Below are 25,440 nucleotides of genomic sequence, written 5' to 3' on the forward strand. Positions count from 1 at the left end.
TTGATCTCGAGAAATTTGATGGTGCTTGTAACACGTGCATTCTAAACCTCTACTAATACCCATTGTGATGTCATGTAGACATGCATCATCGAAGCACTTCCCCACACTGTCAAAAGGTCTCACCAAGCTCAAGATGCAAAAAAGTAGGCACCAATCAGACTACCAATTCACCTACCCACCCTGTCTGTAGTGGCCTAAAGAAGATGGACCCACCTGCCACATAGCCAAAAAGTGCTTCCCCACATTGTTAGGAAATCTGATAGAACTTAGAATGCGAGAATGTGGGAGCCAATAGAATTGCTAGCTGGACTGACCCTTCCCGTTACTGTGGCCCACACAAAATGAAAGGACCCACCAATCCATGTGTCACAAAAGGCTTCCCCTGCATTGTATAAAGGTCATACATTTGGAGAATGCAGGAAAGCACCCATTGTAGATCGCTAGAGATCTGATAGCATGGAAAGTTGTAGAAAAGAAGAAGGTCCATTTGATCATTTTATTTTATTTTTTGCATTTTAAATTCTCAAGCATTATAATAACATAAAAGATGGGAAATAGTCATTGGGCAAGGCAAGCATTTAAAGTTCAAATTTTGGCAGGAGGCAAAAATGGGTAACAATTACCAGGGTAGTTGCTTCATCTTCATCTGATTCATCTTTCATAGCCACATAGACTACTTCATCATCATTCTTGTCAGAGTCTTCTTCAACAATGTAGCATCTTTTTCCTTTTCCTCTGTAGTCCTTGTTGTCCTCTTTCTTGTTCTTGAAGTTGCCTCCATCCTTGTAATTTTTCTTTTGTGTGCATCTGGCTGCAATGTAACCAACTTCATTACAATTGAAACAAATGATTGGCAACTTACCTTTGTATTTGCCTCTTCCTCTATGAAATATTCTTGCTAGTAATGCCTCCAATTGGTCTACATCATCTTCATCAGTGCTGCTGTCACTAGATACATACTTTCCTTTTCCACTCTTTTTCTTTGTTTGCACCTCCTCATTATCTTTTATTGTCATCTTGGCTTTGAATGCAAATTCAAATTTTTTTGGCTTGTAGTTGCCAAAGTTCAATAGCTCAAAGGTAGTGAGTCTTCCAATTATTCCTTCAAATGATAATGTGTTTCCTAGTACACATCTTAGCTCTTGGATGGCTGATACTCTTATATCATAGACAGGAAGAAAAGTTCTCAAGTATTTGCTACATATTGTTTCTTCTAATAACTATCCTCCTAGGATTCTTATGGCACTTACCACTTCCTTCATCTTTGCACCATATTGAGTAGCATTCTCTTCTTCTTCCATTTTCATGTCATCAAACTTTCCTCTTAGGCTCTCTCTTTTGGCTCTCTTGACATTATCATCTCCTCCATAGATTCTTGATAATATTTCCCACATCTGATGTGTAGTACCACATTCTTTAATGTCATCATAATTGACATAGATTAGTGTTCAAGCAATATCTAACATTTCTTGATTGTGCTCCTTCTTCTTGCTCATGTCTTTTGTAGTGAGGGGTCCTACAGGGTCTACATGATCAACTATGATTGAGGTTTGTGCATAGTCACCTATTGATCTAAGGTGTAGCTTCATCAGACTTTTCCATGCAACAAAGTTGTCTTTGTTTAGCTTGGGAACTTCTCTCTTGGACATCTTGATCTTCCTGCTACTAGTACCTTGAAACAAATAAGCAGTGAGCTCTGATATGAATTGTTAGAATTCTTTAAAATAACTAAGAGGGGGGTTGAATCAGTTATTTAAGGTCTAATAATGTCCAATCCAAACTTTCTAATAAAATAGAGGTGAATCAGAAGTACTATCCTTTTTACTTTCTTATCATGCATGCAATTAAACATTAAACAATCATGAAAAGTAAACATGCATCATCACATAACACAAAAGATTTTGGTGACCCAAAAACCCTCTAGAAATAAGAAGGTAAAACTGGGGTGGGGATGATACCCATGAAATAACTACACAATTGATTTCAACCACTTCTAATAGTTTACCCTATTAAAGGATTTACACACTATAAAATGTGACCTTGTTAAAGGATTTCTACACCTTGTTAGGAGTGTGCCATGTTAGAGGACTTAAGAACATTCAACTTAGAATGAAACCATGTTAAAGGATTTATGTAGAGCTATTAGGCCCACCCAAGTCCATGGGATTTACAGTCACTTTCTCAAAAGAATCTTTTATCCCTCTCTACAGATCTCCTGGGGATCTTCTATCTTTTTCCTAAGGCTTATCCACCTAGCTGTTAAGCTAACATAGCAATGTAGGATTTCAATATCTAATACAATGGTAAGAATGTACTAGAAAGGTTTTGACCTGATAAAGATTGCAACTCTAACCTTGTATATTTTAGATCACTCTTCAATTCTTTTCTTTGCTTGGCTTTTCTTCTTTATAGTGCTAACAGCTTGTTCACCCTTCAAGATCTATCTCCTTGAGTTCTTCCACTTGTTATGCCAATGCATTCTATGGTCACTTGATCAACTCAAAGTCTTGATGCTCTATGCTTACTCCTCACTTTTTCCTCATTTTGACACTTCACACTAGCCTTCTCTTGGCTTCATCACACGACCACACTTATGACCAACTCCCTCTCACATGCACACTTGATCTTTGACCTGTAACTCCTTATAAAGAAGTTATCTTCTTCATTTCTTGATCAAATCTTGATTTGATCTGAGAAAATGATATTGTTTTCCCTCCAAATTGATTCTTCTAGAAACTTCATGATAATTCCATCAAGATCTACCCAAAACTAGTTTACATGGTTTACATGAAATTTTGTGACATCTACTCATCGTCCTTATCATCCAACTAATTCACAAAATTCAATGTAACAAACTTATCGTTACTAATTTGGTGAATCTTTTGACTCAACAAATAATGCAACAACTCAACATCATTGGTTTACTGATGCTCAACTCCTTCTTTGTTACTCGGCACCTGAAGTCTTTTCCTGAGTTACTCAGCACTTGAACAATCCTATGTTACTCAGCACCTAAAAAATCCTATGTTACTCAACACCCCAAGGATTTCTTGGCACACACTAAAGTTGAACTTGCTTGGCTTCAACTAAGAATTTGCTCAGCTTCAACTAGCTTGCTTGGCTCTCTCAAATGAACTTACACTTTACAAATAACTTAGTTAATCCTTACATCTTTGATGTGTCTCAGTGTGTCCATCCTCTTAGAGTATGTCATCTATACACTATTTTATCAATGGCTTAGCTGATCCTTATACTTCATTACAACATCATAACTTCAACCTTTCTCTAAGTGCTCTAGTTACATCTTATTGATTGCCTCCTCCTTTTTCAATCAACCAATTGATAGTACTTGGATCACTTAATCAATTGTCATTCCTGCAAGTAGCAAGTTTGACATCAATGACAAAAAAATTATTGAAAGCATTCTTTACCAGTTCCATGATTCTTCATTCATTGTCTTTTCAATCATTTCCACCAAGGTCCACCTTGTTAGAGGTTTTACAAAAACATAATGAAGTATGCACTCTATTAAGAGACTTAAGAAAGACTGTTAAGTCTACCTTGTGAAAGGATTTTGACTAGTTCACCTGTTAGGATGAAATAATAGATCTCTGAATTACAACTAGATTTTTGATAGAGATTCCTTGATTGTACTGATCACCTTTCTATGATAGATTTTTCACTGATGCTCCTTATGCTGATATGGCCTTCATAATTCTTTATCTTCTACTTATATTCACATTCATGAACCTACATTACATACATATTTTATTCCATATATTCCTATTGATATGATATAATACATCACATATATATATCAAACCAATTTGAAAAATTACATAGTCGACCATCATATAGGTTAACACATATGTCAGAAAGTCAGCCCAAACGAAGACACTCAGGTTCTGAAGATCGACTTGGTGAAGTTCTGATACTCAGCACCCAATGTCATTACTTAGCATCATCATGTACTCAGTAGATGTAGAAGCTCATTCCATACTAATCACTTCAAAATAGTCTTGAACTTGGTCTACACTGGTGACTCAGTAGATACTGTGTAACTTGGCATAAAATGAATCACTTAGTAAACATATAAGCTCAGTTTACACTAGCTTTGCATTACATGAGCTACAAACTTAGTAGAAACTGAAATTCTTGGTAATCATTGAACTTCTTGGGTTGAATTACTAGATTGAATCTTCTCAGTTTGAACTATTGGGCTTCACACCAACTAAATATACTTGGCAACCATTGAAATGCTCTATAGCTACTGGATTACATGGAAAACATTGTACACTTTTCAATGAGCTTGGTAGCCACACATAATTTAAATAAGTGTGTGTCACTAATAAAAAACTTGACTGATATGTCAACAATCTCCCCCTTTGGCATTAATGACAAAAACACTTATCAGCCAAAATCTTATGTACATCACCATGTGATACTGGCTTGATAGAATATACTATTTTGAAATTTTTCAAAATTTATCTTTGTAAGGTATACTATACATCATCTATTATATTCATTTTCCTCATAGCATGTTTCTCCCCCATACTATGTGTCTCTCCATATATAGCATACCATGTGTCTCAACAATAATCTCCCCCTTTTTGACAATAATGCCAAAGAATTATTCAGAACTTATCTACATGGAGACACTAGAATGAGATAAATATTTAGAATGTACCTTAAGAATAAGTGGTAGGGTTTTATCCCAATTTTCTTATAAATTTTCATGTATGTAGAGCAACTTGTACTTCTGCAAAGAGTTCTATCATGTGATTTACAATAGAGAAGTTATTGTCATAGATCAAGGTTTTTGAGTAAACAATATATTTTTGCATTGTATCCATGATAGGAAGGATCATATTCCAAATATCAATTAGTGATGATTGGATCCTAGCTTCTTCTCTTAATAACTCTACCTGCATGTATGACAAAAATCTGATCTTCATGTGATGTATAGAGCTTGAACTATGGTCAAGTTGCAACTGCTGAGCACTAGCTTTTAGATTCTCATCAATTTTTGATAGTTTTCCCTTTATTTCCTTTTTGAACTTAGAAACATCACATAACTTCACAAAAAGTGATGTCATATTTGTGTAGGAGGTTTCAATATTGACCAAAATTGATGAAAGCTCAATTTGATGAATAGAAATATGCTAAGCAATGTGCTCCAACACTTTATTGTCAATTTTTTTTCATCTTTTTCAATTACCTTGGTTTGTCCACTAGAGTCCTCATTGAACTTTTGGATTGATTCTAATAATTGTAACAAAATAAGTTGACAAGTATCAACCTCAATTCCTATAGCCTCAGACAAAATATTTTTAGCATCATCAATAATTGTATACTCTCTATCTCTTTCTTCTCTTAATTTCTATTGTTTTGTATTCTTTTGAAGAATTTAAACTCATGTGTTTTATTTGTAGAAAGATTATGAACATCCCATTTGGGGATTTATATTTCCTCATCTATGTCTATGTCATCCTCTATGTCCTTTCCTTTACTCAAAAATTTTGTACTCAGTTGAGCCTTAGGTTCGATTGTCCTTGTACTGAATGCTTTTGTGTCCAAAATGGAAACTGTTGGTTTGATATTTTACATGATAAATTTTCCTAGTCTGGGTATAAAAAATTAGATTTGAGTCTATTGTTAGAGGCTAGGGCTTCTAGTTTGTGGTCTTGTAGTTTTGATACCCTTTGAAAAATCTTTGTTAAACCCTAGGTTTTGTTCCTTTTGAATTTATCTTGGCATGAAATCTTTTAAAGGTGTAAATATTCCTTTCCTGCTTAATTCTGAAGTCATGCTAAGTACCTTTTTCAAAATCTCTTCCACTATCTAATCTTGGTTAGATCCATAGTTTTCATGTTGTCATTATAACAAAATGAAAGGTCTTTTACCATAATGACATAGCGGCCATCAAAAATTGAGTTGTGATATCATAAAGTAAAATTTGGCACCAAAAATGTGCATTGATTTGGAAAAGTTTTGGTCATGTGCTCCATCCTAGATTTGTCAGTGTCAGAAAGGACACACATGGAGAAAGTTGCAAGTTGTGTCACTAGAACTCAAATTATCCAATGAGTCACTATGTCACTATCAAAAAATCTATGCACCCTACCAGTAGCGATGTAGCAATTGACCAAAAAATGAAGAAATTGGCAACCTTTAAAATTGATGGTGATCGCAAAATTCCCATGTAATATCATAAACATGCATGTTCACTATTCTAACAAGTGTTACTAATTGTTATGATTATGATTGACACATGATCTTTTCTCCATCATCAGAATATAGTTCTCAATAGAGGTTTCTATGTCATGACTAGAAAAGTCATTTTGCCTCGCTAGTAGTGAAATAGTGATTGGATGGATAATACAAATGATGACACTCTTTTGAAATGGTGGTGATTATGAAGATCCCAAGAAAGATATTCTGGAAAGTGTGCTTGTATTTCTATGCCTATTGTATTAATTATTTTTACCATGTTTGACATTTTCCCTAGAACTAGATTTTAATGAATCACCAAAAGTCACTATGTTGCGACTGAAAAGTTAATGCCTTTTGCCAGTAATAACATAGCAACTCATCAAAATATCATAATGTAACAACAACTATAGAAGGTGGGCCTCAAATGAATTTTGCTTTAGAAGTGATTCATCTTCCTAGGACATGGTGGCATCCTACTAAGAACATATGCATTGAAAATTCTAAATCTGCTAGAGGTCGCTATGTCACAATCAAAAAAGCTTCGCACTTTACTAGTAGTGATGTAGTAACTCACCTAAAAATAAGAAATATAGTGAGGCCCAGAAGACATGAGGTCACAATGCAGATTAAAAAATTTATATATATGCTAGTTTGTCAGGACAGTTCAACATCATCAAGAGTGTGAACCCACTTCCAAGTCAGATGGTAGATGAGCAATGAGGATCATTCAATCAAAGGTAGATCAACGATCATCACCAAGTCATTATAATGAATTGCACTCTATTTACTCAATGTGACTTGGTGATTGAGAGACCCACCATAGTTTATATGGTTGAAGTACAAGTTCTTCACCATTAGATCAAGTAAGATCTATGGCTATCACATAGTCACTATGAAGAAGTGCTCGAAGTTTAAGGGTAGTGACATAGTAAGAAAAGCCAATGAATAATGGACCCACCATTTTGTATTAAGAAAATGAATTAATCTTCCTTCGTTCTATCAAAGCAAGAGCAATGTTTGTTGCTATCTTGCATAGGTGATGTGCTCACTCTTTATGCATAGCAAGATAGTGACACAATGACACATGTCCTCGAAGACTAGTGGGTCCAGTTTGAAGTGCCAACTATGAAAGAAAGGTACATGTGGATACTTTTCATTCGTTTGACTACTAGTATGTTAAGGAGAAGATGAGTCATCCTTATTTTCATTCTTGGATCGTAGGATTTTTTGAGATCAACGATGCAAATTTTAAAAAGGGAGGTGATGCCAATCTATTTTTCCCTTATAGTTCATTTATGAGGTATGAAGGCTTCGTGTGTGAGAAAGAACAAAGTATATTGCAAAAGATTGCACCATTTCCATCTTATGTGAACAAAATTTCAAGCTTTCTAAGCAGGTGAAGATTATTGAGAACATTGTGTTAAGCTTGAGTGAAAGGTGAAATAGTTTCCCCAGTGTTCATGAGATAATTGCAAAATTATAGAGCAAACAAGAAAAGATCAAGTAAGTTCCTATATACAATAATCTCTACAGCTTTTTAATTTTTGCAAATTATAGTCAAGATGCCTCCAAAGAAAGTGTTTTCTGGGCAAGTGAATTATATGGATAGAAACATTCATGATGACTTGCTAGAGTTACTCCTAGAATCCACCACTGATACTATGTAGGTTAAGAACTTAATTTCCTTAAACCCTAGGCTAAAAATTGCAAATGTCCTATATGATAAGGGGACCTGGGTTAGGGATGTAATAACTTCTTAGACTAGTCTTTCTTTGTTTAAGAAATGGTTTTCAAAGAGGAATTTGTTTGCCCCACATGCCAATGTTTGGAACTTTGATTTAGGGAAATTAGTAGTTCCAAGTGTCTTCATGGACTATGATTTTCTTGAAGCCATTGCAAAGAATTATGACCAAGCCATTAGAGTAGTAAGAAGAACTAATGGTGTGCCTTTGGTTACAATTAGTCCTGACGAAATTAGAGAAGTATTTTGTTAGAGTAAATAATTAATTAATTATTATTTATTCTATTTACTTAAGCTTACTTAGGTTAATGCATTTATTTAATATTTAGTATTTAATAGTTGTAGTGGTTAGTTGTTGACAACACGGGAGTTTGTTCCCTTCTAGAATGTTCCACTTTTTTTGTGGAAGAGTGCTTAGTTGTCAACCTTATCTTCTACCTCCTTATAGCTTGTTCTACAAGCTTCCTTGAGGTATTTATAAGTAGTCTCTCTCTCATTGTAAATTCATCCATTCAAATAGAAATTTCATTTTCCTATTGTGAAATATTTTCTCTTGCATTGTTTGCTTCAAGTTCTTGCTTGTTTGGTTTCTCTTTAGCAAGCTATTTGCATGCAGGTGATCTTGGCAAGCTGTGGAGTTAGATTTTATCAACTCCTACATAGTATCAGAGCCTCCCTACTACTTCTTGTTTGAAGAATTTTTTTGAAGCCACAATTCAGAGACATAAACCCTAGTTTGTTTGTGATTTTTTCTTCAATTGGGAGGAAGAGCATTTTTTTTTAGTATTTGGAGAAAAAGGAGAAAGAGGGTTTGGCATAATAGATCTAATATTTTGGGCTTTTTTCTTTATTTTTTGGAGGTGTGATGATGGAAATTCAAAAAAAAAAACTATAGAGGTGGTTTGACATCTTTGTTCCTAAATTTTTCTACAACTGGCAAATTCCAATTTTTGCCACTTTAAATGCTTTGTATGGGCTCATTTGGACACATAATTAGGTTCCATTTTTTTTAAAGTGCATTTTTTTTTGGTCTACTTTCTATATCTTCAATTTGTCTACTTTTCTATAATTTACGTTAGAATAAGATCCTTCTACTTCTATCTTCTTCTTTCTCTCAATGGTGGATCCATCTGTGACCCGTCTCACACCACACAACTATCACACATGGAAGGCACAAATGACATGAATTCTCATGTCAAGGGGCTTATGGTCATGTTTGGATGAGAATCAATCTATTCTTACATGAGATTTTGAGGTTCTTCAGCATAGGAACAAAATGGATGAGGCCATGAGATTGATTGCATTGAACATTTTAGACAATCTATTATTTCACTTGGATGGTTTGACTACACCACGAGCTTATTGGCTCAAATTTCATAAGTGAATGAGTTCTAGGAACTTTAGCTTGATGTAGAGTTGACTTCTTTAACACCTAACAGCTTTCCCACCATTGAGGACTTCTTGATGAAATTCAAATCTTTGCATACACTTTTGTAGGGATGTGGGAAAACCAAGATAGATGATGAGTGTATCTTTTTGATACTGTCAAAGTTGAGGGGATAGTATCATATCTTATCTTCCACTTTCTATTCCACTATGGATGCCTTGGTTGATAGACATAGGATGCCTTCATTTGAGATATTTTGTGATTAGTTAACTCATGAACAATCCAAGATCAATTAGATGGATTCACTTTTAGGTTCACAGTTGCAGGCATTGCTTGTCAAGGATACATAGGAGCAGAAGTTGAAGCAGATATTAGATCCCTCTTCTACTAGTTCATCATCTTCTAAGAAGAAGAAGAAAAAGAATACTGAGACTCCTACCTATTCCTATTGTGGGAAATGATCTCATGATGAGGCACATTGTTTTTAGAATAGATTTGATGGCTATGAGAAACAAATTGTAGATTTGCAAGCTCTTCTTTAGAAGAACACCATTTCTTCTCCATCCTCTTCTACCTCACAAGGGTCTACCTTTCAGTCTTCTTCCACATCTTCACCATCTACATTAGATCTTGGAAAGGTTCATGCATTACAAGCTACCATTACATCTCCTTCATAGGTTCCTTGGGTACTGGATTTAGGTGCTTCTCACCATATGACATCTTCTCAAGGTGTCTTATCTACTCTTGAGGCTTCTCCTATTCCTCATATTCTCATGGGGAATAACATTGCACTACCAGTCTGTGGGAAAGGATTAGTTCACATCTAGGATGGTATATTCAATGATGTATTCTATGTTCCATCTTTGTCTGCCAACCTTCTCTTGATTTCTCAGATTACACGCAGTGGATCAGGGAAGACAATTGAGTTCACTGCTGATTTAGTCTTCATTTAGGATCATGTAACAAGACATCTTATTGCTATAGGGACTATTGATCATTCCACTCATCTCTACTCCTTCTTACACTTTGGTCCACCATCTCCATTGTTGGAGCATGACACTTCTCTTTAATAGGAGCATCATGTGGTGTAGTCAAGATACTTGAACCTTTGTATTGTTCCTCAGATCCCTATTTTGACTACCACACCACATCTAGTTGAGGGCTTTTCTCCTCTATAGGATTTTTCTTTTGCTCTACCTGATCCTCTAGCTTCATTCATTGAGACTCCAGGAGCACTTGTTGTAGATACTACAGTGGACATTCATGGCAGTGTCATCACACCTTCCTTGGGGATTCCCTTTCTAGTTCCTCATCAATTCTCCTCTAGGCATCAACTAGGCTTTCCAATTTTGCCTCTCATTCAGGGATTCCCTTGTTATGTACCCTTGTTTCTTCCACATTAGAGTTTTGTTTCTTTGATCCCTCCTTTAAGGGATCCTTTATTCTAGGGAGGCTTTAATATCTCTCATGGGGGGGCTAGTTTACTTATGGTTTTGAGCAGGTCTCTTGACTCTTTTCCGGTGGAAGTTGTCCTTTGGGGGATTGGTTGAGGCATTCCTTCCTTCACTTCATGTTTTTTTTTGCATGTTGTTTTTACCTCTTTTTGGGGGATGGTTTTTTCCATGTGGTTTTCTCTCTTTCCCCATTTACAAAGGTTGCATTTTTTTACATTGTACATGGGTACCTAACATGGCCTCATTGCCAGGACCCATTTTGCATTTCATCTTAATTTTGTGATCTTAAGGCATTCCCCTAAGTTGCACTTAAGGGGGGGTGTTAGAGTAAATAATTAATTAATTATTATTTATTCTATTTATTTAAGCATACTTAGGTTAATGCATTTATTTAATATTTAGTATTTAATAGTTGTAGTGGTTAGTTGTTGACAACACAAGAGTTTTTTTCCCTTCTAGCATGTTCCACATTTTTGTGGAAGAGTGCTTAGTTGTCAACCTTATCTTCTACCTCCTTATAGATTATTCTACAAGATTCCTTGAGGCCTTTCTAAGTGGTCTCTCTCTCATTGTAAATTCATCCATTCACATAGAAATTTCATTTTTCTATTGTAAAATATTTTCTCTTGCATTGTTTGCTTCAAGTTCTTGCTCCTTCGGTTTCTCTTCAGCAAGCTATTTGCATGCAAGTGATCTTGGCAAGCTGTGGAGTTGGATTTTATCAACTCCTACATATTTTCCCTAAAGACATTGATAGATTATCATATGAAATTTAATTTGCAAGAATTAGAAAATGAATACAGGAAAAAGAAGGATGTGATTAGGGGAGGTGCACTGAGGGCAAAAATGGACACAATTGGAACTTTTCTAGTAATCATTGTAGCCTCTAGGGAATGCTTTAAAAAAGATCTTTTCACTTCCCAAGCTATAGAAATATACAAGACTTTATGTCGAGTTTTTGGTGAGGACGAACAGAATGTAATGCCCATCAGTTTTATGTACATGATGGTTCAAATTTCTTCTTTTGTTGTGGATGTTATTTTTGACTTTGCCTCCTATTTGGCTGAAGAAATTCATACTGGCCTAGTTGGAATTGCAAAGGGAAAAGTAGAAAAAACTTTTGTCCATTACTCTTTGTTGATGCACATGTTTTTGTTTAAGGGAATGGCATATTTTGGTAAAGAAATGGAGTTCAATAGAGAGTAGGATGGAGAAGAATTGCCTATCCAATTATGGAATGTAGATATGACTTGGGAAGCAGAGAATGCTAGTTTTTGTCAGTTTTGATAGGTATTTCACTTCTAAGTTGTGATGCCTCATATTAAGTGAAAATCCCAGGATTCCTAATGCACTAATGAGTCTCGTTAGGCCCATGGATAATCGTAGTGGTTTGAAAGTCTCACACAATTGGGGAGATATCATCCCATACTCTATTTCTACTATTATTAGAATTTATGGTCTTAAAGAAAGCCCTCATGTGTTTCCCTACCAAGTACCTTTAAAGGTAGGAATGGTTGAAGTTTTGTGGTAGTTAGGAGGATTTGAAGAAATTTATCTATTGAAAAGGTAGTTGGGATCAATTTCCCTACTTTTACTATGGCCCATTAATTTGTAATTACTAATGGGAGTTGGCTCTTTTTACATAAAATTTTGGATCAGTACAAAATGGTTGTTTCCCAACCCCATTTTTGTGATGCTAAGGGATTTTATAATTTGACCTTAAGGCATAGAATTAAATTGGGAAAGGTAAAACATGATTCATATTATCCAGAGGACATCATAAGAAATGAGTTCTCATTGCAGGAATAGGAAACCAAAAAGGAAAAATGGAGAGTTTACTCTAGGGTTTTGCAATTCATTCATTGTTTTGATAAGGATTATAGTCCTCTAGATAATACTACTACAAAGGAAAATAAAATCAATAAACTCATGAATACTTTCCCTAAGATAATGAAAGCCATGAATGAGAAGAAATAATTTTTTATTGATTCATACCCAGATAAGGCTAGAGAGGTCATGAGAAAGTTGGCTTTCACTCCTAATGTGGGGGATGATCATCTGATTGTTCAAAAGAGGCCATGATATACCATAATTCAAAATTAGAAGGCTAGTGTGGATAAGGGAAAACAAATAATGGGATCCACTAGTGCTATCCTAGAAGAGAGACCCAATAAGCCTTCTCCCAAGAGGTAGAATAATAAAGGAATAGGGTCCTCATGGTGAGGAGTATTCACCTACTCAATCCCCTTTGTAGATTAGAGAGGAGAAACTCACTAGAGAACTGATTGAGAAAATAGGTTCACAAGGAGGTGTGTTTATTATTTAGGTAGAATTGGATGAGGAAAACCCTCAAGAGCCTCTTGTGCCAAGCCTTGAATTGACAATAGAGGATTACAAAGGTAGGGAATTGGACCCTATAATAGAGTAGGCTATTCATCAATTTTCATCAAATGATAGCTTTATTAAATCTAGAGCTTTCCACCAATTTTCATGGCAGGTCAATATGGGAAAATTTGAAGAGAAATGTAATAAGTTGAGAATAGAGCATCCAGGAATGGATGAGATTGCATTGCAAAATTAGGTGAAAGAAGAAATGATGCATGAATTTCAAAATATAATCCCTAAAGAAGGAAGGAAAATGGTGAAAGCATCAAACATTTTGTTGCTACCCAATTGGGACATAGCGGATGCTTTTGCTTTTAATTTTGTTTCTAATAAATTGGATTTACAAGATCATAATAAAAAGGAATTCTAGGGTACTGCATTCAATGAAGACCAGGCTGCTTTAGTCATTTGGTCAATTAGGAAGTGGTCATGAGCTACCTCATCACAACCAAATGAATCTAGATTGATGGGAAATATTATTGTAAGAAGAGTAGCTAACACTTCCCATGTACAGGAAACCCATATGGGTGTAGGAACATCTCAGTTTGTTTTGGCCATTGTTGAAAAGGAAGAGAAGGCCATGTTTGAATTGCAAAGTAAATATGAAACAATTTTGGAAGCATACAATAAAGAAGTCCAAAAGAGGATTGAGCTAGAAAATAAGGTAATGGAAAGGTCTACCAAGCCAAGAATCACATATCCTCACCCTCTAGTGGAAACTTTTAAATCCACTCCTCTTATAGAAATGTTAGACACCCCGTAGAGGCCACAATACTATACAACTAAAGATTTTGAGGAAGAAAAAAGTAAACTTTGGGGACTGGATGTGGAGCTAAATATACAATATGAAGATAAACTGAGAAAGGCTCTAATGTATCTAGTAGATAAAATTGAGTGGCCACTATTTTATGATCAGTTAGCAAAAGTAATAAGCATATGGGAAGAATTGAAAGCCTGTGAAGAAAGAGAAGGAAATAAATTACCTTCTTGTATTACTCTATTATAAAGTCTTCCCATGACCATATTGAAAAAACATATGATGTTGCTAATGATTTGTCAGATTTTGATAACGGAAGGGTTGCATTGCAACTAAGAGTTGTTTCTTATCTAAGCCAATACAAGAATGAGAAATTTGATTTGTTCCCTCGTACTTTAGATATAAATAATATATTAAAGAATAAGGATGAGTGGGCCAAGGAATTGGATGATCTATTCTATTTGAGAATGAATAAGGTCATCAATGAAAAAGGGCATGCTTGGTGGGCCACCACGACAGAGGAATTTGTGAAAGTTCAGTTATTTTTTGATTTTTTGAAACAAGAATTTGTTAGTATTGATAAGGAGGTTGAGTATGTACTTGGAAAAAAAAGTGATATTTTGCAATTCAACTAGCTAGATGATACACTTTTTGACACATGGATGATAGATATTGCTTCTAGTAAGTAGTTTGAAGAGGTTGAAGTAGATGATGATGAGATGCAAGAGGACGATGTGTAGATTATTGACACAACAACACTAGATCCTAAATATGAGGAAGATGAAGGTCACCAATTAGTTACAACTATGGGTTTAGAAGCCCAGAATGTGGTTATGATAGAAGAATATTCAAGAGTAAAAGTAGTTCTATCAGTTCAAGGTGAAGATAGTGAAAACCCATGAGTGAAAATTGGTTTGCAAGTATTACAACAAGACTCATCATTAGCCAGTGTTTTAGCTACATATGCTAAGGAATTAGAATAAATAAAGGAAAATCATGGGATTTGTAGCATTTGAAGATGTAACAAAAGAGGGGCATACCAAGAGAATATCATAATGCATTTCCTTCTATTACATAAATCTTTGTCTTTTCCTATTAGGTAAAATGTAGATATCTTTTGTGAAAGGACACCTATCAATTTCTCTATGCCTGAAGCTTGTTTCATCTCACACTATATAAGTGAGATTCCTAGGCTAGAGAAGGATCCAAAAGTTGTATAATTTTTGTTTTTTTTTTAAATCAAAAAAGGTACATTCAGTCTAGTTGTATGTAGATGTGTTGAGTTTCTTGTCAAACTTGTACTTTGATAATATATAGAAATGATAGAATCAACAAGATATTTTGTGTTTCTTATTGAATTTTTATTGGTCATTGTATTAGTCATCTAAGAGGATAATATAAAGGGGTATTTGCACCAGATTTGTGTCACCAATTTTTGTCTCCATTTTATGATTTTGTTTACTTTGAGGTCATTTGAATAAAGTTTTACTTGATTGAATGCAATCTGGATGATTTGTATACTAGTTCTATTGTTGCTTTTAATTCAAAGGATTAAGTAAGTACTTCTGTAGATCAATAGAGTTTGTGAGTTTATGAAATGGATAATTCATAAGAATGGGAATGGGTGATTACAATTGATAGATTTATTTACAAGTTACTTGAATTAGATCTCCTGCCAATAGTCAATTTGTTGCCCAATGGATAAGAAATTGGTCACATAAGTCAGAAGTGAGTAACGGTAAATTCTATCACTACATATCAAATCAATTGTAAAATCAAATTCATTTTTATCCTATTTTGTTCAAAATTACAAATTATGGTCACAACTCATTTATATCTAATTTTTGAGTCTTGGGTAGCTGCTATTTCCATAAACATTTGTGAACCCTAGGAGAATTATGACTAGATCTAAACATGAGGGATGTATATAATCTTGAAGATATTAAAGAATTGGATGAACTATGTATGTGTTAGAAGATAAAAGATGAGAATCAAAATGAAACTAATATAATTCTCATACATCAGTTAGTACCTGAATCATCCCTAGGTATACCCACCTTGGTTTTGCAGAGCCTAAAGAGTAGAAAACCATCTTTGGTTTTGTTAATGTTGGGTTCAAGTGGTTTGCACATGTAATTTTTACTAGGAAATAGTTGGTCCTTAGGTTATGTGAGTATTACCACTTTGATATTGAGCATTTTTGTTGTTCAATAGTTTTAAAAACTAATAGAAACAATAGTTGATATACTAGGACTTGTAGTGAAAATTGATACAATACTAATGGATGGAATACTAACAGGCATGCTTGTTGAATTCAAAATTGAAGAAGTTATAACTAAAGTATCCAAAATTGAAGTACTTACTACTAAAGAACTCAAAACTATAGAAGACACTATATTTATGACTAACAACATCCACTTAGTAGCTAAAGAAGAGAGAGGTTGTAGCTTGGTAGATGAAGTGGAAGTCACTTTTGTTAATGATACATTGAGATGAGTGGGGGTAAAGAGTTATTGGACATTTTAAGTGTCTGTGGTTGTCACAATCAAACTTGCTAAAGCTATTTTTGAGCTTCATGTAGCTACTAGTTTTCTTGGAGAGTGAGGAAGTGAGGCAATGACTGTAGCTACTATCTTCATTGGGTCAGTCTGCTCATCATCTTCTTTATCTTTCTTGGTAGCTTCCTCCTCTTTATCTTCTTCATCTTCCTCATTGTCAAAATGTGTAGGCTTAGTATAAGTTTCTTCTTCATCATTGTCACTATCATCATCATCATCTTTTATTTCCACTAGTTTCTCACTTGGCTTGTGAAGATGATAGACATTTTGCTAAGTGTTTGTGGCATTCTTAACCACATGCTCTATATTTTTGATCAAAATTAAACATGTATTACATCTAAGAGTCAATTTATCTTCATTTTTCTTCAAAGACTTTTTTACCTCAACATCTATCATGCTCAGTAGTAACTGCCTCAAGGTTTGGTCATAAATGTCTTTTGCTATTTGCATTGCAAAGTCCCATCTTGACTTTATTTTCTCTAACAATTTATTAGAAATTTGGGAGGCAATTTGATCTAGTGAATACCCCCATTTGTGCATTTTGGTCAACACCATTTCTTCCACTTGTTTCTACTCTACCTCTATCCTTGTTTCATACTTCAAGGATTTGAATTTTTTTATATCTGCACCTTCTTCCATTTCTTTCAACTTTTCCAAGAAGGTGGGAGGAGGTTTGCTAAGGACAATATCACTTCCTTTCTTCATGGACCTCCTTGTGAAGACTACAGTGGATGGCTTAGGTGGCTTGGTGATGATCACCTTGCCTTTCTTCTTCACAGGTTCTTCTTCCTTTTTTGATTCCTCTTCATCCTTTGCCTCATCTACATCTTCTCCTTTTCCTTCATTTAACATGAGATGTGTGCTAGTTTTGAGTTTAGCTATCCTCCTCTTTCCTATGTTAACTGCTTGAGGGAGTTTTATCTCCAATTCTATCCTTTCCTTGGCATCGTCATAGGTTCCAAAGTATAATTCCTTTGGATCAACAAGTTCATTAACTAGAGCTTCAATAATATCCTTTTCCTTATCAATATTTACCTCATAAGGAAGGGGTTTTACCCATACAATTCTGGGCTTCACTGTCTGGATGTAAACTTTGTCATAATCTACCATAAAGCACACATAATCTTTGTAATCCTCAACTAACTTCTTAGGTATCCTAAACCTATTGTTCATTTTCTCTTTGAATACTTTGAAGTAGTTGTCCATAATTCTAACATAATTCTCTCCATTTCTGCAATGTATTCATTTATCTGGTATAATACAGGCACATCTTTTCTCCATACTACCATGCCTTTGGAAGTGAAGAACTTTTGAACATAAAAGAAAAAACATGTCAAGAGTGAACTGAATTTACAGAGGTTGTTCTTTGATGTCCTAATATTTTCCATGTTTTTGTTGAGTTTTTTCAACAACAAATCTACCAAGTCATGAGATAAAAAAAATTTCACCACTTTATAAGCTAAGTCCACACCTTCACATGATACACTATTAAGGTAGCTTAATATATATATCTTATGTGCTATAACATGAATTCCAAATTTTAGCTTTGCATCTATCACATAGCTAATTTTCATGCCTCTATTGTTCCACTTGGCTAGGGTTTTCTTTTCTAGCTCAACCTAACCTAGGGTTTTGGTGGTTTTATCTTTGCTGAGCATAGGTTGTTCAAGCCATAGTTGACCATTATGCACCTGGCTTGGAATGCATCTAATCCATTTAATTTGAAAACCTCGAGGCATGTGGGGAATATGCATTAAAGCTTTGTCTTCCAAATGCTTATGCTCAGGTTTAAGAATTCCATTGACACACAATTCACTTAGGGCATCATCCATTTCTAGTGTTCCAATTTCTTGAATAGAACACTTGAAATGAGTACAACAATCATTAATAAAGAGTACCTTTGGAGGAATTTTCAATTGAGCTCCACTTAAGTCAAGGGTTTCTACAATTGCAAGCACAAGTTTGAAATCTGACACTTTCCACTCAACTCCTCGAACCAACATCTTAGACCCTCTCTTCACTTTGCTGCTACTTGATTCCATTTTACTCAGTAAACTATGAAAACCTTGATAACTTGTTGTAAATTCACTTAAAGTCACTTGATCACACTATAAATCACTTCTTCACACTTAGATTTCATGGTGAGAAATGAGTTTGATTTCATGCTTTTTATTAAAGCTTCACCATTAATGCTTAGTACAAAGGTAGTTGAGTTGACATTGTGCTTGACATTATGCTTGACAACCTATCATCCACTATTCTATTGATTGCTTGGTGAAGGCTCCATGACTTGGTAACCATGTGTGTCTTGTTACTCCTGACCTTGCTTGGTAGAGTTCATGACCTGACCTTACTCGATAGAGAAGGTAACTTAATGATAACTGATACTAATCTTCCACAGTGATCCTTTTGTATCTTGAATACTGATTTGGATCTTTCTCACCTTTCAATTGGAACTATATGAATGTAATCTTGATAAAAAACTTCCAGTTTTCCTTTGGAAACTTAGTTGAAAATGGTGGAATCACCCACTTCTTGAGTGACATGACCATCATTACTTGGACTAACATCCTCGATAGATCTAGGAATCCATTGCTGCCTCATTTTCTTTCGAATGTTATCTAGTTTTTCCTTCTTCTCATCTCTAATTTTACCAATATTCATACATTTTTGGCTAGATGACCAAGTTCAGTACAAGTGAAACATCTTATGGTGGTGTCTCTCTTCCTTGAGTGATGTTTAACACAATTCATGCCAATGTGTCCAAATTCTCCACAGTAATGACATCTACACCAAGTGTTGTAGTCCCAACCAAATATTGCTTTCATAATTTTCTCTACTGAATTGAATGACTTAGTTCTACATTTTGATGCCTTGTGACCTTGTTTCTTGCATTTGTGACACTTGCCCTCAAATATTGGTTTCTCTTTGCGTTCATTAGCCATGTGACCATGTTGTCTACAGTTGTAGCATTTTCCATTAAATTTTTCTTTACCATTACTCCAACATTTTTTTGATGTATGACCTAACTTACCACAATGATTGTAAGTAGGTCTTTGATTCCTTTGAGTACCTTGTTCAGAAGATTCACCTTCTTCTTTGTATCCAATTCCTGCTTTACCCTTTTGTCTATAGAGGTTTTGGTCATTAAACTAAACCATGTCCTCTTGAGATTTTGTCATTCTTTCATTGATTTTATTTTTAGTGCTTAGGTCATTTTTCAATCTTTCATTGATTTTCTTTTCAAATCGCATCTTATTTCTTATTCTTTCATTGATTTGTCTTTCCAAATTTAGATCATTTCTTAATCTTTCATTGATCTATCTTTGGCTCATGATTTCCTCATTTTCATTGGAGATTTGATCCATAAGATCTACATGCTAAAGGGATTGGTTTTGGATTTCATTTTTTCTTCTATCCATTTCTTCTTTTATCTTGTTCCTCTATTCCAAGATTTCACATAGCCTTATTGACTGAATTTCTTGTTCTCTTTTCAGCTTTCTTACTTCTTCTTGTAGGGAACAATTTTTCTCTAGGAGTTCTTTGATTGTATCATTTGCTTCATTTGAACTATTTGAAGGGAAAAAATCTTCAATTATTTCTTCAATGTACAGATGATCATTCATTTGATTTGCAAGTTCCTTCCTTCTTTTCAAGGATTGGGAAAGTTTCTCCTTAGCTTTCTTGAGTTGTGCAATGGTCATTTCTAAATCCAAATTTTCATTGTCAATCACCTTATCAAGTCTAAATATCTCCATATCCTTGATATTTTCTCAAGTTGTTAAACTTTCTCTTAAGAACCATAAAGCTTTGATACCAATTGTTGAAAATATTCAAGACTATGCTAAGTTACTGAGAGGGGAGGGGTGAATCAATAATTTCTAAAATTTCTACACCAATTTCAATTTTGAATCCAATAAACCATTTAACATTTAATTCATAATATCTAATCTACTTGCATGCATGACAAACTAGAAACATAAAATAATTATAACACTTGAACACAATGATTTGGTGACTCAGAAACCATCCAAATAGAAAGTAAAACTAGGGTCAAGATGATACCCACAAAACTTCAATACTATAGCATAAAGTTGGATCATTAAGGCTAACATTAATCACTTCTGATTATCTACCTTATTAGGAGAAATTAGGATTGCTAGGTCCACCTTGTTAGAGGTTTTAAAAACAAACAATGAATTATGTACTCTATTAAGAGATTTAAGAAATACTGTTAAGTCTACCTTGTGAAAGGATTTTGACTAGTTCACCTGTTAGGATGAAATAGTGGATCTCTAACTTACAATTGGATTGCTGATAAAGATTCCTTGATTGTATTGATCACCTTTCTATGATAGATTTTTCATTGCTACTCCTTATGTTGATGTGGCCTTCATAAATATTTATCTTCTACTTATAGTCACATTCTTGCACTTGCATTGCATACACATTTTATTCCATACCTATTGATATGATACAATACATCACATACATATATCAAACCAATTTACAAAATTACAAAGTTGGGCATAATATAGATTAACACATATATCACAAAGTCAGCCCAAATGAAGACACTCTAGTTCTAAAGACTAACTTGGTGAAGTTTTGATACTTGGCACCCATTGTCATTACTCGACATTGTCATGCACTTAGTAGACATAAAAGTTCTATCCATACTGATCACTTCAAAGTAGTCTTGAACTTGGTCTACACTAGTGACTCAGTAGATATTGTGTAACTTGGCATAAACTGAATCACTTGGTAAACACATAAGCTCAGTTTACACTAGCTTCACATTACATGAACTACGAAAATGGTAGAAACTGCAATGCTTGGTAATCACTGAACTAATCAAGTTGAACTGCTAGAATGAATCTACTTGGTTTCAACTGTTGGGTTTTACAACAACTAAATATACTTGGTAACCATTGAAATGCTTAGTAGCTACTAGATTACATGATAAACACTATAGACTATTCAATGAGCTCAATAGCCATACAAAATCTGAATAAGTGTGTGTCACTAATAATAAACTTGACTGATATGTCAACAGTGTTGGCTAGTAGTTCTGAAGGGGCTTGAGGGGGAACTTTAATTATCTGGAATCAATTTGTTGCTTCTAGATAACTTATTGATTCAAATAAGAAATTTTTAGTAGCTAAGTTTCATCATTTACATTTGGGTGTCAATTGGAATCTAGTTAATATTTATGCCTCTAATAGTAAAAATATGAGGAAAATGTCTTGAAATAGATTATCTGATATCAAAAGTAAGGACTATAATAGTAGTTGGGTTATGTGGGGAACTTAAATTTTCCTCTCTATGATCATGAAAAAATGGGTGGTAATCTAAGCGAGCTTGACAAAAGATTAGATCTGATGAACTTTATTAATGGAGAAGGATTGATAGATATGGATATTCAAGGAATTTGTTTCACCTAGAAAAATAAAAGACAAGAGAGAACTATATTCAAGCTCTTTTGGATAGGGTCCTTATCTATCCTAATTGGGCACAATAGTTATCTTTCTCCCTATCTCACATATCTAAGGTGGCTTTTGACACTTTTCCCCTAGTTTCTATGGAAAATTCAATTAAGTGAAAGAAAAAATTTCCTTTTAGATTTGAAAAAATGTGGACCCAACACCTAGGTTTGGCTCAAAGATGTAAAAGTTGGTGAAATATAATGGTGGAAGAGATGGTTCTTTATCACTTAGCCAATAAACTTAGGCATGTTAGAAGAAAGTCAAAAAATGGAATAAGAGCCAATTTAGAGATATATTTAAGGAAAAAACTAGTATGTTAATGGAAATTAAAGATATTCAAGATAGAATTAAGATGGAAGGTTATTCTGAGGTCATTCTTGTTGAAGAAAATGAAAAATTGGTCAATTTTCACAATATTGTTTCAAAGGAAGAGACTTTTTGGAGTCAGAGGTCTAGAGCTATAAGACTAGAAGCAAGAGATAGAAACTCCAGTTTTTTTCACTTGACTACAATGAAACATAATGTAGCTAATCACATAATAAAACTTAAGGTGGGTCTAAATCAAATGACTAAAGCAAAAGATACTGCTAATAAAATAATTTTCTCTTTTTCTTCTCTCTTATCTACTGATTAGAATATTGATAGAATTAAGTAGGAAGAATTTCTTGGAAGTATTCCTAATATTATGTTTGAAGAGAAGGATAATGGGTTAGCTTCTATTCCTTTTGAGAAAGATATTTTTGAGGCAGTTCAATCTTTTGAAGGGGATAAATCCCCAATCCCAGATGGGTTTCCTATATTTTTCTTCTAGGTGCTATGGGAGGTGGTTGGAAATGATGTTTGTGATTCTATTAGGAGTTCTATGGAGCCAAAACAATTCTCAAAGAGATAAATTCAACCATTTTATGCTTGATTCTTAAAAAGGTGGGAGCGAATGCTCTAGAGTTCTTTAGATCTATCGGCCTTTGTAATTCAATTTATAAAATTATCTCTAAAGTTTTGACTGTGTATTTTAAAGATTCTTATGAATCTAATATCTAAACAAAAAAGAAAATTTTGAACTCTATAATTGTGGTGCATGAAAATATGCACCCTATGGCCTCTTCTAAAAAATAGGATTTTGTGATGAAACTAGATATTGCAAAAGATTATGACCAAGTGGAATGGAGTTTCCCTTTAGAGTTTTGAAGACTTTTGGTTTTGGTGACAAATGCTTGCAACTGATTTCTCAATTAGTGACTACAACTTCTATGGCTGTTCTAGTTAATGGGTTTTGAACTAGGTTTTTCAAACCTTCTAGAGGGTTGAGGCAAGGAGATCCTACATCCTTGATTTTGTTTACTATTATGGCTAAATGCTTTAGAAGGTATATGAAGGCTCTTGTGGAAAATGGAGATATTCATGGTATAAATCCTTCTTCTCATCATTTAAGTTTCTCTCATGAACAATTTGTTGATAATAATATTTTTTGGGTTTGGCTATTGTCGAGGAAAGATGCTTTAAGAGGGCCCTTAATCTATACTTTGGTGCCTTGAGACAATTGGTTAAATGGGAGAAAAAAATTTTATTCTTCCTTAATAGTCTTTTCCCTAGACAAAGGAAGATTGCTAATATTTTTGGTTGTTCTATTGGTGATTTACCGAGGACTTATCTTGGCCTTCCTTTAGGCCCAAAACCCCCAATTCCTTTTTGGGGAATCTTGTTGAGAAGTTCAATTAAAAACTAGTAGGTTGGAAATGAAATAGGCTCACTCAAGCTAGAAAAGTTACCCTTCTTAAGTTAGATCTCCAAAGCCTCCCTACCTATGCCCTTAACCTCTTTAAAATTATAGGTAAATATGCAGAGACAATTGATAAGACCCAAAAGAATTTTTTATGGACCAAATTGGAAGAAATAAAGATAATTCCTTTAGTTTCATGGGATAAAATTTGTCAGCCTAAATGTGTAGGTGGACTTGGTATTAAGGAAATTAAGATTATGAATAAATATTTTTTTTATCCAAGCAAGGGTGGAGACTCTATCTAGAAGACACGGAATGGAGTACTATTTGGAAGAACAAATCTCTTGAAAATGGTTATTGTCTCTCTAAGTATTTGAATCATTCAAAGATTATTAATTTTTCTTCTATATGGAGTGATGTTCAAGGAGTTTAAGATAGTCTTCAAAATGGATGTAGATGGAAACTAGGAGATGGTAGGATGGTAAACTTTTGGGAGGACATCTAGATTCTAGATGTTCCATTGATTCAAGTTTATTTTGATGCCTTTCCTATTGAAAGAAGCAAGCAGACCTATGAGTGTTATATTTCTGATATTAGAGGAATGATGGGTGGGTGAATCTTGTAGAGATTAGTCCTAACCTATTGTTTATTTAGACTACTCATAATGCTTTTTACCTTAAAAGGGACAAGGAAGAATCCTTGTCTAGGGATCTAACCTGTTGGCTCCTAATTTTTTAGTGTTTTAATAACCAAGTTTACAAGGTATGATTTCATCTATGGGTAGCTATCTCCAATAATGGACACAATTCACCAAGAACCTAGGCCAACTATAAGGCTACACTCCTTCTTCACTTCAGGCTCTGCAAAACCTAGGCAATTAAGCTTCTTAAGATCTGATTATGTGACCAGTGCAATGAGCATAATTAGGATCTATAATAATAGATGAAACCCCTAAATCTTCTATACTTAACCACAAAATAACAAGTATGAAATAGCTAAGAACATAACTCATGAAACTGGTAAGCTAAGTGTGGGTTAACATTGAATAACTTTCAACATGAAAGGGAAAATGTTTGATAAATGATGTTGATCCAACAAAACCTCAGACATGCAATAGTAAGACCTAATGATCCTATAATTGATCAATACCTTAACCATTGGGCAATTCCATGAATGAAATACACACATATGGATATCTAATACATATTCATATCTTCATATATCTGATCTATCCATTTACCTTGTAAATAGACATCTATACTCAATCTAAACTTCATTCTTACATGATATCCCCATCAGTAAACTTGCAACCCTGTTGATTTCCCTAAAGCATTTACATAACCCCTTGAGTTATAACCAAAAATGAAATAACATACAACCTTAAGGGACTAAAACTACAACCTAAGGTCTTTGTTCAAAGATTATAAAGCATTGAAAATCACTGATAAAGGAGACAAGATTCAAGATGAAACTCAACCTGTTGTTCTTTTTATTAATTTCCTTGAAATAATACATTCATATGCATGAAATGAAAACATAGAAAAACCTAATAGATCTAAACTATATGTTTTATCCTTCCTAATGTTGTTCATACAAGAGAATTATGCTGAAAGAATGGTGTCATAGTATTGGGAGTACATCAAGATTGGAACAAAGACCTGGTATCACAACAATGAGCAATTTTTCTCCAAAAAATTAGAACTTGTACAATGAGAAAGAAAGGGAATGATAAAGTTGGA

The sequence above is a fragment of the Cupressus sempervirens genome, chromosome 9 (genome assembly GCF_028749045.1).
Source record: "Cupressus sempervirens isolate cs-2001-9-10 chromosome 9, ASM2874904v1, whole genome shotgun sequence".
NCBI classification, from domain to species: Eukaryota; Viridiplantae; Streptophyta; class Pinopsida; order Cupressales; family Cupressaceae; genus Cupressus; species Cupressus sempervirens.